Raw genomic sequence first — 16077 nt, forward strand, 5'->3', positions numbered from 1 at the left:
CTTGTTTCATCGTTCGTTTAGGGTTAGGGTTGGTACAGTTTTAAGTTCTCCGCGAACCCAGGAGAATGGCATCCCTCAGAGTTCCGTATTGAGTGTACTTCTGTTCCTCATTGCTATAGATGGACTTGTGGCCTCCGTCGGTCCTTTGGTCACTCCTGCTCTGTATGTGGATGATTTCTGCATTTGGATTAGTTCCTCTTCGATGGCCGCTGCAGAGCGGCAGCTCCAGGGTGCTATACGGCGTGCCTCTGCATGGACCATCTCACACGGATTTCAGTTTTCTCCTTTAAAATCGCGAGTGGTCCACTTTTGTCGCCGTGTGACAGTCCACCCCGATCCAGAGCTCTATCTCAATGCACAACGATTACCTGTGGTCCCACAGTTTCGTTTCCTTGGCCTTCTTTTCGACAACAAGCTCACTTGGCTGCCTCATATCAGACGCCTGAAGATAGGATGTTTCCGTAAACTAAACGTCCTTCGCTTCCTTGCCCACACCTCTTGGGGTGCTGACCGTTCCACTCTCCTCCACCTTTATCGGGCCTTAGTGTTGTCTCGCTTGGACTATGGTTGTCAAGTTTACGGTTCAGCTGCCCCTTCTACATTGCGCCTCTTGGATCCGGTCCACCATCGTGGTATCCGTTTGGCCATCGGTGCCTTCCCGACTAGCCCTGTTGATAGTCTCCTGGTTGAGGCTGGGATCCCCCCCCCCCTTTCCGTTCGGCGCTCCCAGCTTCTGGTTTCGTATGCAATCGCTGTCCGTTCCTCTCCCACTCATCCTTCCTATTCTATCCTGTTCCCTGCCCAAGGAAGTCGCCCACCTGACTCCCGCCCTCGGGCGGGTTTACCGGTTGGGCTCCGCCTAGCGTCTCTTCGCCGTGATTTTCAGCTTCCTTCCTTTTCCTGTATCGCACGTTCCCTCCCCAACACACCTCCTTGGTTAGTTCCTCGGCCCCGAGTTCGGATGGATCTCTGCCGAGGTCCGAAAGATTCCGTTCCCCCGATGGTGTTCCGTTGTTTTTTCCGCCGCATTTTATCTGAGTTTCGGGATGCTGTTGTTTTTTATACTGATGGCTCTAAATCTGCTGATCGTGTGGGCTATGCCTTCACCTCCTCTGTAGGCATGGAAAATCATCTCCTGCCAAATGCATGTGGGGTGTTCACTGCGGAATTGATGGCGGTCTCCCGGGCCCTGGCCTTTATTAAACAGTCCAAGCTCAATCGCGTTTTGTTATGTACAGACTCAATGAGTGGTCTTCAGGCACTTGACCAGTGTTTCTCCCGTCATCCCTTGGTCTCCTCCATCCATGACCATCTCGCTGATCTCCACCATGCTGCTTGTTCTGTTAGCTTCCTTTGGGTCCCTGGCCATGTGGGCATCCAAGGAAATGAGCTTGCTGATCGTTTGGCTGGGGGAGCAGTCACTTATCCCCCATTCCCTGTCACCCCTCCTGTGGCGGATTTACGGCTTCATCTCAAATCCCACTTTGCGCAATCATGGGCCACATCCTGGGAGGCTACCTCCTTGTCTAATAAACTTCGTGCGATTAAGGTGACACCTGTCCCATGGCGTTCTTCCTTACGCCTCTCACGAAAGGACTCAACCACCCTCTGTCGTCTTCGCATCGGCCATACCAGGCTGACCCATGGTTTTCTTTTGCGTGGTGAGCCACCCCCACTTTGTGGTTGTGGAGCTTTCCAGTCAGTGGCCCACATTTTGGTGGAATGCCCCCTTCTTTTAGCTTTGCGTACTAAGTACAGACTTCCCTGCACTTTACCCTTAATATTAGCAGACGATTCCCGGATGGTTGAACTGGTTCTCAGTTTCCTCCGTGAAAGTGGTTTTTATTCTCAGTTTTAAGGATTTTCATCTCCCTCTGGAGTAGGGGCAGGGCGGTGAGGGTTGGGATGTCTCCCACTGTAGGCTGTGCTTGGAGATTCCTGACTCCCCTCCCTGGCCATGTTCCTTCTTTTTTCCCTTTTACTGTTTTTATCGCCTTTTAGGTTTGTTTAATCCCTTCTACAGTCCGCCCTTTTACACTAACGCTTTTAAATAGCATGTGGTCTTGCTTGTACTGCATCACAGGTGGGATATTTCCTCTCTTGAGGTTGCCCATTTACTGACTTCCCTCCTTGTGTTTTTATCATTGACGACACAACTGCACTTTTTTAGCCTTTTACCTTTTACCTTTTACCTTTTATCGTTTTTGACTCTTCTGAGCTGTCCCTCTGTCGGAACTGACCGCCTTTGTAACAAGGGACTGATGACCTTGCTGTTTGGTCCCTTCAACCCCAATCAACCAACCAACCAACCAACTGTATTGTAATAGCGCCTGAGCAGAGATGATGTGGAATTATCCTCATAATATGTAGCCTGTACTGAAAACTAAGTATAACTGAATCTCTATGGGAACTATTATGTACATATTTCGAGATATGACTTCGCTAGAATGCGAAATTGTATTTACGGTGTTAAGGAAACCATACTGAGAGCGGTGTGCTGACACCATGGTCCCCCGTATCACATTCGCATGACGTCACATGGTAGAAAACGTCACAGTTGCAGGTCACCGTCACGTGATCCTCAGGACCTGATCGCATAATTTAGAATATTGTGCTCGCTACCGTGACAAATGTCGTTCTGTTCCAAGTATCTCATTTTGCTTGAACATTATGTCTTTGGTTATAACAGGTATGCTTTCTCCCTTTTTATAAATATGTAAGACCATTTTTTGTTGCTGCTGAAGACAACAGTTATCTTCCTAACCATATTGATGATACATTAGGATATTGGCATTGAAAAAGATATACATTCAGAAATCTGTAATTAACTCCTAAATGTTCCGAGAAAAGACTTCGCATGTTTTTCTCTGTATACGAGGTGCAATAAAAATGTACGGTCGAGCTTCGAGGAAACATTCCTCACTTATGGAGGAATAAAATTAATAAGCGCACGTGGGTCTACAACCTTTTACATCCACGAAAACGCTCAGTATAAATAACTCTTCAAAGAACTAATCATCTAGTTATAACTGAAGCATCTGCGAACAGCCGGTTTGCCGTAGAGTAAGGACATGAAAATACAACAATATTTTCAAAATGTTGGCATGAACTGCCACCCCTCCTCCCCAAATTCTGTCTTCGACATCTTCTTTAGTTGCTCCCAGTACCTGGAGGTCCTTGGCAACCTGGTCTCTCCATCTCATGTTCAGCCTGCCTAGAAGTCCTCGTCCTTCCGGTTTATTCCCTCACACTTCTCTCAGTAAAGGTCCCTGCGAGGGTTAAGCACACAATGCTTCCTAAGATGACTATCAGTTTCTTGAAATGTCCTTCTGCCAGAGCACTGTTGTTCTGTGAATCTGTCCATATTCAAACCTAGATCACCATGGCCATTACCATCTGCTAATCCGTACAACAGACGGGTACCAGTCAACTCCACATGTGGGTACACGTCCATTTCGCTGTAGCAGAAACCAATTGCGTTATGAATACTGAACTGCTAATGCTGCGAGCGTCGTGTTAGACCAATGCATCTAGTGGCTTGTCAACAGAAGAAATGAAATGCGCCACATGTCAATATTACTCTCGTTAAATTGGAACAACAAACACATTATTAGATTGTGAAGAAGACAATATTTCTTAGGAAGTCGTTGAAGAATTTTACGTTCTAACGCTGATTTGCATTAAGTGAAACAATAAGTTTACTGTTACCAGTCACTGTTTATGTATGTACAAGACGCGTTTCAAAGGCTTTAACCTCCATTATCAGGTGGATTTACATTTGTTAGTATGACATTTGTGTGTGTTGTGTTACGATTTTTGCAGAGCTTGTCTCATTGTCTAGTGGAGAAAACAAAACACTATTTCAGAAAATGGTTTTGGGTTCCTTTGGACAAAAAATTAAACTCATATCTAGCGTTAAATATAAAATAAGTAAAATAGAGTAGCTCCAGTGGTCACAGGTTCCTTTCTCTGTCGTCGTAATATATCACATCTATACTGTCATACTTTGTAAACAAATATGGTGTCTGGAAACTATTGGGTGCAAGAATCGTATAAATATGAGAAAACATTATCGCAAAGTACAAAGAATATATACTGCAACAATATTTTTAGAGAATATTTTTAAGGATTTGGAGTTTTTTTTTTTTTTTTTTTTTTTTTTTTAAGTGTCGGATACAGATGTTGGAATAAGTACTTCATGTGGTATATAAATCCGATTTTGACAAGTTAAAATAGCTTAAACTTCACAGTTGTTTATACAATCAGGTGAAATGTTACATAGTTTAAGTACAATAATCTTATTGACAACAGCGGTAAAATTATACGCTCCTGGAAATGGAAAAAAGAACACATTGACACCGGTGTGTCAGACCCACCACACTTGCTCCGGACACTGCGAGAGGGCTGTACAAGCAATGATCACACGCACGGCACAGCGGACACACCAGGAACCGCGGTATTGGTCGTCGAATGGCGCTAGCTGCGCAGCATTTGTGCACCGCCGCCGTCAGTGTCAGCCAGTTTGCCGTGGCATTCGGAGCTCCATCGCAGTCTTTAACACTGGTAGCATTCCGCGACAGCGTGGACGTGAACCGTATGTGCAGTTGACGGACTTTGAGCGAGGGCGTATAGTGGGCATGCGGGAGGTCGGGTGGACGTACCGTCGAATTGCTCAACACGTGGGGCGTGAGGTCTCCACAGTACATCGATGTTGTCGCCAGTGGTCGGCGGAAGGTGCACGTTCCCGTCGACCTGGGACCCGACCGCAGCAACGCACGGATGCACACCAAGACCGTAGGATCCTACGCAGTGCCGTAGGGGACCGCACCGCCACTTCCCAGCAAATTAGGGACACTGTTGCTCCTGGGGTATAGCCGAGGACCAATCGCAACCGTCTCCATGAAGCTGGGCTACGGTCCCGCACACCGTTAGGCCGTCTTCCGCTCACGCCCCAACATCGTGCAGCCCGCCTCCAGTGGTGTCGCGACAGGCGTGAATGGAGGGACGAATGGAGACGTGTAGTCTTCAGCGATGAGAGTCGCTTCTGCCTTGGTGCCAATGATGGTCGTATGCGTGTTTGGCGCCGTGCAGGTGAGCGCCACAATCAGGACTGCATACGACTGAGGCACACAGGGCCAACACCCGGCATCATGGTGTGGGGAGCGATCTGCTACACTGGCCGTACACCTCTGGTGATCGTCGAGGGGACACTGAATAGTGCACGGTACATCCAAACCGTAATCGAACCCATCGTTCTACCATTCCTAGACCGGCAAGGGAACTTGCTGTTCCAACAGGACAATGTACGTCCGCATGTATCCCGTGCCACCCAACGTGCTCTAGAAGGTGTAAGTCAACTACCCTGGCCAGCAAGATCTCCGGATCTGTCCCCCATTGAGCATGTTTGGGACTGGATGAAGCGTCGTCTCACGCGTTCTGCACGTCCAGCACGAACGCTGGTCCAACTGAGGCGCCAGGTGGAAATGGCATGGCAAGCCGTTCCACAGGACTACATCCAGCATCTCTACGATCGTCTCCATGGGAGAATAGCAGCCTGCATTGCTGCGAAAGGTGGATATACACTGTACTATTGCCGACATTGTGTATGCTCTGTTGCCTGTGTCTATGTGCCTGTGGTTCTGTGAGTGTGATCATGTGATGTATCTGACCCCAGGAATGTGTCAATAAAGTTACCCCTTCCTGGGACAATGAATTTACGGTGTTCTTATTTCAATTTCCAGGAGTGTATATAAATAACACTTTTGATTGGGATTAATAGATAGATATGAAATGCTGGAGGCAGAGGGAGGAAAAGACAAGGAGAAAGTGAGAGGGGGAGAGAGAATGAAAAGAGTGATTGCATGACAGTAAACCTTACATGGGAAGTGGTCTGTTACATATAATAACTGCCTAAAGGTTGGGGTAATACATTGGTTAATGCTTCAAAATATGGATATGGATGTACAATTTGTGCCAGTAGTTGGTGTACATATAGTTTCAAGCTGACAAGGGGAACAAGCTGTTGGTGTTTATATATATATGAGGTCAATCTCCTGTACTGACTACAACATTAAAACTGCACACACACATACACACACACATACACACACACACACACACACACACACACACACACACACACACACACACACACACACACACACACACATCTTAATATTTAAAATAAATATTTAGTTATGTTACAGTTACAGCTCACAAGAGTACAAGTGATATTGACCTCAATGTTAGTAATATCCTCGGAACGTTCTCGGGCGATTTACTTCAAGTTTTTACGCGATGTTTCAGCAAACATGAGACAACATAAGCTATATATTTTTAAAAAGTATGAGGTGTATAAAGAATTATACTACATAGAGGGAAAAACGCTGTTAGCAGAAATTTCTAAAAGTTCTTGGTAAGTTTATCTCAAATTTAACACGATACTCCGCTTAACATTGAAATGGGCATATGTTGGATTTGTAAAATATGAAGTGAATCGGTCAAGAACTTTTCGAGATTTTTGATAATAACGGAACTTTTTATGGATTCTTCTACACACGTAAAAAAAAAAAAAGTTTTGCATCAGCCCGGTTAACAGAACTCCTGAAGGTAGACGTTGACTGTGGATATTGTATCACGGACACAGTTCCTTTGACTGTTCAAAGATGTCACTAAACCCGCCCAAAGTTGTAAACAACCATGCATAAGCAGCGCCTCTTAGACGGAGGAGATCAAATACTTCGTCATTCCACCAGGAAGGAGGTATACGGCTCGTCTTGTCTGTAGTTCAACCAGGCCTAGAGGGTCAATACTGCGGTTACATCGCGTCCACGTTGTTACTTAGTGTCAGGAATGGCTCTCAACAAGGGAAGTGTCCACGTGTCTCGGAGTGAAACAAATCCATGGTGTTCGGACACGGAGGAGATACAGAGAGACAGGAACTGTCACTGACATGCCTCGCTAAGGCCGCCCGATCGCTACCTTCGGATTATGGCTCGGAGTAACCCTGACAGCAACGCCACCATGTCGAATAATGCTTTTCGTGCCCCCACAGGACGGCGTGTTACGACTCAAACTGTGCACAATACGCTGCATGATGCACATTATCACTCCCGACTTCCATGGCGAGATCCATCTTTGCTACCACGACACCATGCACCGCAATACAGATGGGCTAAACAAAATGCCGAATGGACCGCTCAGGATTGGCATCACGTTCTCTTCACCGATGAGTGTCGCTATGCCTTCAGCCAGACAATCGTCAGAGATGTGGTTGGACGCAACAGGGTCAGGCTGAAACGCCTTAGACACACTCTGTAGCGAGCGCAGCAAGATGGTGGGTCCCTGCTGTTTTGGGGTGGCATTATATGGGGCCGACGTACGCCGTTGGTGGTCATGAAATGCGCCGTAACGGCTGTACAATACGTGAATGCCATCCTCCGACCGATAGTGCAACCATATCGGCATCATATTGAAGAGGCATTCGTCTTCATCTACTACAATTCGCGCCACCATCGTGCACATCTTGTGAATGACTTCCTTCAGGATAACGACATCGCTCGGCTAGAGTGTCCAGCATGTTCTCCAGACATGAACCCTTTACAACATGCCTGGGATGGGCTGTTTATGGACGACGAGACCCACCAAACTCTCTGACGGATCTACGTCGAATAGCCGTTGAGGAGTGGGACAATCTGGACCAACAATGCCCTGATGAACTTGTGGATAGTGTACCACGACGAATACAAGCATGCATCAATGCAAGAGGACGTGCTACTGGGTATTAGAGGTACCGGTGTGTACAGCAATCTGGACCACTACCTCTGAAGGTACAACATGCAATGTGTGGTTTTCATGAGCAATAAACAGGGCGGAAATGTTGTTTATGTTGATGTCTGTTCCAATCTTCGGTACAGGTTACGGCACTCTCAGAACCGAGGCGATGGAGAACTTTTTTTTGGTATCTGTATATACATCCATACATCATATATATCGTTAAAAATATGAAAAATGTAACCTATGACCGTTCGAAGGTCACGAACTAAGAGAAATTTTTGTTGACGACGTTGCTCGTCTACATACTGAGGAATGTTTGTGAGTGTCTACGACTTTATTTAAAAATAATTGTTGCTTATGTCCGTCCGAACATTTATTAGAGTATTGTGTAAAATTTTGAGTAAATCGGCCAAGTACTTTCCGAAATTTTTGGTAATAACAACGACTTGTCTCTGTATATTATAATATTTGTTATATAGAGTTTCTTCCTCTACGTGCGAAGAATGTTTCCTAAAAGTGTGGCTATATCTTTTTGCTAAGTCCTGTATATTTCACAGATGGATTTTAAAAGAAGAAAACTATAGCCTGAACTGTGCGCAGAACAATATTTGTCATGTCTGTATGGCTGTAGAACAACTGTCTTACAGCACATTACTTTGGCAGCCGACACGACGATCCATCCGGGTCGTTTCGGGACGTGGCCTCGCGGCATACTGAAGACGCCGACAGCGACCCAGGCGGACCTCAACTATGAGTCACGTCCAGCAGGAGAGGTTGTTCCGTTGAGAGCGAATGACTCTCCTCCACCAGAAGAGAATGTTGCCCCAACTACTTCTCAGGGCGCATCGCACCGAAGCGAGAGTCAAGCCGCCGGCAACGGCGGTTCTGATGTCTTCACCGTCAGGCGGAGCGTCAAGTTCCATCTCACGGATGAACAAATCGGTGAAAGGGATACCCTCTCCCGGTACAGGAAGAGGGAGCGTGGAGGTTGGACTGGATGGTTTACTCACTGGAAACGATTACTAGGTCAGTATGTGCCTCAACCCCATGCTTAAAAATCTTATTTTACGTAAGCGTTAATGACAAACTATAATTGTTTTTAAACACAGATTCATTTACACGCCACATAGACATAATAAACATACTCAGCAATGATAAAATTATTTTAACGTACTTCTACAAATATCTTATTCTAGAGGTCTTTCTGTGTTTCTGTTTCTTCCATATGGAGTCTCTGTATGCGGTCTGAGCCCCTGTAGGACTGTCATATCTGTGGTGTTTTGAAACATCATGTAAGGGTAAAGCTTGGCGGAGGTTTCCGGAAGAGCTTGCCCACAAGAGACAAAGGCCCCGATTTCGAGTCCGCCAGGCATACAGTTTTAATCTGTTAAGTTCATCAAATTTCATATTAGTGCACATGACGTTGCAAAGTGAAAAATTGTTCTGGAAACATCTCCCAAGCAATAGCTAAAAGCAATTTTTCCAGAATATCCTTTCTTCTAGGAGTGCTATTAATTTAGGTTTCGTAAGGCGACGTCTTTGAACTGTGGAAGGTTGGATATCAGATACCGGTGAAAGTAAAACTGTGTGGTGGGTCGTCAGCCGTACTTGGGTGTCACACACTCCGCTGCAGAATGAAAAATTCATTGAGTGCTGGTTAAGTGATCTGTCGTCTCACGGATTTCCTATTGAGGATATTGAAGCTCACTTTACTTTTTTTCATTTTTCCAAGCACGAATAATTCTTCTATCTAGTGATCATTGAATGTATATCGTAATTGAATTGTTATTAGCCACAAGTTCTAGCACGGAGCATCTGTGTAGGGATGACTGAATAAGAATTCAGAGACTCTAGAATAACAGCTTGCACGAAATTTGTGATCCGACATCGTAGATCTGCATCTATATATACATGATTATTTCGTTCGTGGAGGGTTTGTAAACCACATTCAGACTACTGCACTACCGTTCCAGTCTCGAACAGCGTATAGGAAAATTGAACAATTAAGACTTTCCGTTCTTTCTTTCATTTTATCAGGGTAGTCATTTCTACCTACGTAGATGCTGACTGCTATTTTCTGTGCCCAAATATTCTTTTTGTATGCACAGAGTATACATATTATACGATATAAGTACTACAGGATATTATACAATGGAAGTGAGCGAAGGAGACAAGCTTTTGTCTTCGTTATTAGACACTGTGGAGATTATTCTTGGGCTAATGATAGCATCATTTAGCTTCTGTGCAAGAATGTGAATGTAATGGCGCCGATAGAGCATTTCATTTACCATCAGTCCTAATTCAGTGATTATTTAGTGAATGTGTGGTAGTAAAATTTCGCATCTCCAAAGGTTCAGCGACAGACATTGCAGCGAAGCGTTAAATTTTTGTTAACCAAGAAGTAATGGTATCCACTGCCATCTTTGCCAAATGATGTATGTTAAATGCCACGTATTTTACTATAAAGCTATGTTATGTTCGGATAAAAAATTGCCGCCTGAGTTGCCATATTAAGGGCAGATCGGTGATATTTTATAATAGAAACAAGGGTGTCAGATCAGATCCCTGTGGGGTACCCATATTACAGCCATCCAGGTTGATTCAAAACCGTTCACAATTTGTTGATACTGAACGTCATCCTTTAGTTTAATGTCTCTTAAATAAGAAAATAACGTTTGCTAAGATACTCCTGTACCAGTATAACGTTTCCAGTTTATGCATGGTTGATATATCAAATGCTTTTATCAATTCTATACTACTCGTGCAGTCGTTACGAACTGCAATTGTCTTTCACAGATAAGAACAAATTGCATTTTTTCGATTTTCCTCTGCCAGAGGTAAACTGCAGATCTCCAAAGAAACCTCTTATAGCAAGTTGTGTTTACTATTTTGTATGTAATTTATTCAAAAGCTTCGAAAATAGCAGTGATAATGATTTGTATTGCAGTCCCTCTAGCCTATCTTCTGTTTCGTTGCTTTACTAAGAAGTATTCTAATACACTCCTGGAAATTGAAATAAGAACACCGTGAATTCATTGTCCCAGGAAGGGGAAACTTTATTGACACATTCCTGGGGTCAGATACATCACATTATCACACTGACAGAACCACAGGCACATAGACACAGGCAACAGAGCATGCACAATGTCGGCACTAGTACAGTGTATATCCACCTTTCGCAGCAATGCAGGCTGCTATTCTCCCATGGAGACGATCGTAGAGATGCTGGATGTAGTCCTGTGGAATGGCTTGCTATGCCATTTCCACCTAGCGCCTCAGTTGGACCAGTGTTCGTGCTGGACGTGCAGACCGCGTGAGACGACGCTTCATCCAGTCCCAAACATGCTCAATGGGGGACAGATCTGGAGATCTTGCTGGCCAGGGTAGTTGACTTACACATTCTAGAGCACGTTGGCTGGCACGGGATACATGCGGACGTGCATTGCCCTGTTGGAACAATAAGTTCCCTTGCCGGCCTAGGAATGGTAGAACGATGGGTTCGATGACGGTTTGGATGTACCGTGCACTATTCAGTGTTCCCTCGACGATCACCAGAGGTGTACGGCCAGTGTAGGAGATCGCTCCCCACACCATGATGCCGGGTGTTGGCCCTGTGTGCCTCGGTCGTATGCAGTCCTGATTGTGGCGCTCACCTGCACGGCGCCAAACACGCATACGACCATCATTGGCACCAAGGCAGAAGCGACTCTCATCGCTGAAGACGACACGTCTCCATTCGTCCCTCCATTCACGCCTGTCGCGACACCACTGGAGGCGGGCTGCACGATGTTGGGGCGTGAGCGGAAGACGGCCTAACGGTGTACGGGACCGTAGCCCAGCTTCATGGAGACGGTTGCGAATGGTGCTCGCCGATACCCCAGGAGCAACAGTGTCCCTAATTTGCTGGGAAGTGGCGGTGCGGTCCCCTACGGCACTGCGTAGGATCCTACGGTCTTGGTGTGCATCCGTGCGTCGCTGCTGTCCGGTCCCAGGTCGACGGGCACGTGCACCTTCCGCCGACCACTGGCGACAACATCGATGTACTGTGGAGACCTCACGCCCCACGTGTTGAGCAATTCGGCGGTACGTCCACCCGGCCTCCCGCATGCCCACTATACGCCCTCGCTCAAAGTCCGTCAACTGCACATACGGTTCGCGTCCACGTTGTCGCGGCATGCTACCAGTGTTAAAGACTGCGATGGAGCTCCGTATGCCACGTCAAACTGGCTGACACTGACGGCGGCGGTGCACAAATGCTGCGCAGCTAGCGCCATTCGACGACCAACACCGCGGTTCCTGGTGTGTCCGCTGTGCCGTGCATGTGATCATTGCTTGTACAGCCCTCTCGCAGTGTCCGGAGCAAGTGTGGTGGGTCTGATACACCGGTGTCTATGTGTTCTTTTTTCCATTTCCAGGAGTGTATATCTACAGACTCACCACATCTGAAAACTACATTGTACATGTGTCTGAATACAGAAGTAACATATGGTGCACTGAAAGTCTACCCGATATTTCAAGATGCTTTTGTGATCTTCGGTCTTTGGTGCGTAGTTTCACCTTTGCCAGGTTTCTATATCTGCAAGTGACAGTCCGGACCAATTTTTCTTTGCAACTGACCATGTGTCTTTAGTTTGTGTCTGAGAGCTGACAGTTGTCTTGGTTATAAAGCCTTTTTTAAGTTCCTATTTGTTTGGTAATACCGCATGTATGCTTGAAATTCTGTGATGGAAGATAACTCTAGTCACATGTTACAGAGTGTGTTTTTTTGTTGTTTGGTGTAAACAGTCCTGTTAAGCGCAATAATGGAAGATAAAGCAAGTTTGCTTACACGAATGTGGTCAGTAAAGAAGGCTGTTGCTTTTAATAAGAAGCCTGCTCACATGAAAATGATTGGTCACCACCTATAGAACGCTCTGTTACTGAAAGCAATATGACAGGCGCTGGAGAACCAATAATCAAGATCAGTTATTATTGTTTTCCAACTTCTTGTAAAAAATGTGAACTCAAAAATAAATGTACAGTGTTAGATTGAGCTCACCCTTGGAAATGTCTTTCGAATGTACTGTAACACTTTAACATTGTAGGTCATAGTTACATACAGAGAAACCCACACCAATCATATAATTTAGACTGTACTAATTCTACAATGAAATGGCTTACAAATCAAATAGGATACTTTACTGTAGAAAGGTGCAAAGTGCCAAATTTATGAACTGAAGTTATTACAAACAAACTGTCTGTAGTGCAGTGTTTTAATTATATATTCCTGAAACTTTATATTACAATTGAAACTATCTTATCATGTATTAGTGGTGATTTCATGACACAGTTGGAACTGTTTGGTGCTGAAGGCAATTCAAACACAAACATTTCTGAAACAAGCTAAGTCCCATCAAATTACTCTAATTGCTATGTTCTTAGTCACTTTGCACAGATCTATATATAACATTCATTACGCTCCTTCTTTTGCAGGTAAGATATCATGCCTTTAAATCTTTATTCTTTTCATCTGTAATTGAATGGATTTAGGAAAATTGATCCAAAAGTAGCAAATTGAATGTTTCTTGCTTGTTTTCCTTTTTTGAGCACAATGATCTTTCCATATCGGTGTAACATTCCTTTATTACTAAACGTGCTACATCTGATGAATCATATGTGTTGCTGAGGCCTTTTGAAATGTTCGGCTTTTTTGTAGAGAGTACCTCTCTCCCACAGCTTGAATACTAAAACAACGGAAGTATTCATAGACATCACTTTGAAAGTCTAACAACCTCTGCTTCCTCGACCATTTTGCACAGCGCTGGGTACAAATGCCTTCTTCACCGACTTCCTTCTGTATATCAAGGCAAACCCAGAGTCACAGGGAAGGAAGCTGTGCCCAATAACAAGAGACCGTTGTTCTTTTCGTGTGAACAATCTATTTGACACCAGAAAAAGTAATACCATAATTAGATTCTTGTTTGGTGCAGCGCAGTTGTCACTCCGGACGATAATATTTCTCTTCGTTGTTATCCCGGTGTTTAACACTTTCATAATGCATTACGCGATTGCATATCTATCCCTACCAGCGATACTCTCATCCCACAAGCACATGTAAGACTGAAGGGTGTCACCTACAGATACTGTCAAGTTGTAAGAGGATAACTGGCGGCGATAAAACATCTCAGAGTGCGTTAGGACGACACAAACATAACCTGCTGTATATCAGTCGATATGAAGCAAATGTAACTATCGGGAAACTCAAAAAAACTGATGTCACTCTTCAGAAGGCTGTGTGCCATCTCGGCCTTCCTATGGTGAATCTCTAAATGTAGCAATGGCTGCGATGAACCTGCTTTCGTTTCAATGTTCAATGTGTCACTTGTCTCAAAGGTATCATCCCTAGGTCCATGGAAGGAGAGGTTGGGACATTCTTTGAGACAGTCTCTAGGATAAAAACTGGAACTTATGGTGCTTTCAGGAAATTCTTGAAATATTCAGGTCACGACTGAGGTATTCCTTGCTTGATCCTGCTCACCTAAATCTTTCCGTCTGAGCTCTGATTTCTCTTTATTTTATTATGACGATCCTGTCTCCCTAAGTAGGTGAGTGTCAACAAAATATTTTCGCATTCCGAAGAAAAAGTAGGTGATGGAAGTTTCGTAAATAGATCTCGTAACAAAGAAATCCGCCTTTGTTTCAATTACTGCCACCCCAACTCGCGTATTATATCAGTGACACTCTCACCCCTATTGCGCGATAACACGAAACGGCCTGCCCTTTGCACTTTTTCGTTGTCCTCCGTCAATCCCACCTGGTGAGGATAGCACATCGTGCAGCGATATTCTAGCAGAAAACGGACAAGTGTAATGTAGGCTGTCTCTTTAATGGGTTTGCCGCATCTTCTAAGTGTTGTGCCAACAAAGCGCAGTCTTTGTTTCGCCTTCCCCACGATATTATGTATGTGGTCTTTCCAATTTAAGTTGCTCGTAATTGTAATTCCTAGGTATTTAGTCGAATTGACAGCCCTTAGATTTGTGCTATTTATCGTATGCCCAAAATTTATCGGATTTCTTTTAGTACACATGTGGATGACCCAGCACTTTTCTTTGTTTAGTGCCAATTGCCACTTTTCGCACCATTCTCTCTAGATCATTTTGTTATTGGAATTGATCGTCTGATGATTTTACTGGACGGAAAATTACAGCATCATCTGCAAACAATCTAAGGGGGCTGCTCAGATTATCACCTAGATCCTTTATGTAAATCAGGAACAGCAGAGGGACCTATGACAACCTTCAGTATACATAACAGTGTCAGTTTGCCAGGAACAGTATACTTCAACCATGGCGCCATCCCACCATCTTACAGCCTTCGAAAATGCTTCCATGTTTGGTCTGAAGGCAATGATCACGTCCGTTTGTACGGCAGATAAACTACTCCGTTTCAGCATTGCAACAACTGCACTTTTTCCGCGTCTGCCTGACGCCTTTATACATCATCCATTGGCAGTGCTTTCACTTGCCGTCTGAGAGCGGTATTCATGTTGATGCCGAACGTAGGCAGTATTCACATTAGCGTGACTGGACTGTGTGTTTCGGAAACGCTTCAAGGCAACGAAACGAGATTTTCATTAAATACTTGTCCAGAAAGGAGCACGTAAATTTATGTAAAATAAGATACTGAAGCAGGTTTTTCTTTCCTTTCTTTTAGTGGAACGATGTACTTTCAGCGGTGGTAGAAAGTTATTAAAACGAAGAGTACAGTGACACAAAAGATTTCAGCTTTAGTGTGGAACATTTTAGTTAAAGTATCAGAGACATGAGCAAAATCAGAGAGACAAGGGGGTCATATTCGGCTATTACGGTACAAAAATTGCCTAGTGGGGCTCTCATGCCAGGCACCGTCGTGGATATCAAGCCTATGACAGTTTACATGTTGCCACAAAACTGTTAACCTAAACGTGTTGTGGAAAAACATTTCAAATAGTTTTTGTAACACGCGTCTGATGTGCCAGAAGTTAGCATATAGTTTAACACTCAAAGATACAACATAATTAACTGGCACTGTGCCTTTGTCGTATGAAGTAGGACCAAGAGGAATTACATTTAACCATCTTGCTGCATATGACGACTGATCCAGGCATGAGAGTCTCACTTGGTGGAGTTTACACTGCAATAGTCGACTCCGACGTCTTTCGATTTTCGGATACTTCTCGTATAATTTTGCAAGTTATTTCAAGGTTAATATTAACAACCATTATACTCGTCTTTCCTACAACTTTCAAATGCTTTTGAAAAATGATACATCGTTCCATAAACA

General features: G+C 44.5%; 1 protein-coding gene across 3 annotated transcripts in view; it reads left to right on the forward strand.

The window, feature by feature from the left end:
* The window catches only part of LOC126278474 (uncharacterized), a 51700-nt gene that overhangs the window by 17043 nt on the left and 18580 nt on the right, over window positions 1-16077 (forward strand). For all 3 annotated transcript variants that reach the window (XM_049978621.1, XM_049978622.1, XM_049978623.1), the window contains exon 2: window positions 8440-8802. The gene's annotated coding sequence lies outside the window, so the exon portion shown is untranslated. The remainder of the gene's footprint in view (window positions 1-8439; window positions 8803-16077) is intronic.

Source organism: Schistocerca gregaria, chromosome 6 (genome assembly GCF_023897955.1).
Source record: "Schistocerca gregaria isolate iqSchGreg1 chromosome 6, iqSchGreg1.2, whole genome shotgun sequence".
Lineage (NCBI taxonomy): Eukaryota > Metazoa > Arthropoda > Insecta > Orthoptera > Acrididae > Schistocerca > Schistocerca gregaria.